This window comes from Merops nubicus, unplaced genomic scaffold (genome assembly GCF_000691845.1).
Source record: "Merops nubicus isolate BGI_N331 unplaced genomic scaffold, ASM69184v1 scaffold16237, whole genome shotgun sequence".
NCBI classification, from domain to species: Eukaryota; Metazoa; Chordata; class Aves; order Coraciiformes; family Meropidae; genus Merops; species Merops nubicus.
The window spans coordinates 9,278-9,624 of NW_008619716.1; the positions used below are offsets into that span (position 1 = coordinate 9,278).

At 48.4% G+C, this 347-nt stretch overlaps 1 protein-coding gene across 2 annotated transcripts in view; it reads right to left on the reverse strand.

Annotated features, from left to right (window-relative positions):
• PRKCZ (protein kinase C, zeta) overlaps positions 1–347 on the reverse strand; it is a 43,692-nt gene that overhangs the window by 2,227 nt on the left and 41,118 nt on the right. The window lies entirely within an intron of this gene.

Here is a 347-nt window from a genome sequence, read left to right on the forward strand (position 1 = left end):
AACAGAGTCTAAACCCTGCAGTACCCACCACTGCTGCTCTAGCCCAAACTCCAGCAAGCTGCTCAGCACCACTGGGTAGCTAAGAAAAAGGAACACTTAGGCTTCAGGGAGAATACAAACCAAGGGATGCCAGACAGAACTCAAGTCAGCCTTCATTATATGAATAATTTTGTAAACACCAGGTATTTTAAAACACTGTCTCCTGCACAGCAAGTGTCTTCTCTGAACAGCAGGCTTCAAAGCAGAAATGCACTCAGGCAGTTCCCTCTCCTCCTCTGACCCTCTCTCATGTTATGACAGGCACTGCTGCCTGCCTGGCTCTGCACTTCTGTGGACTTCCTAGGACT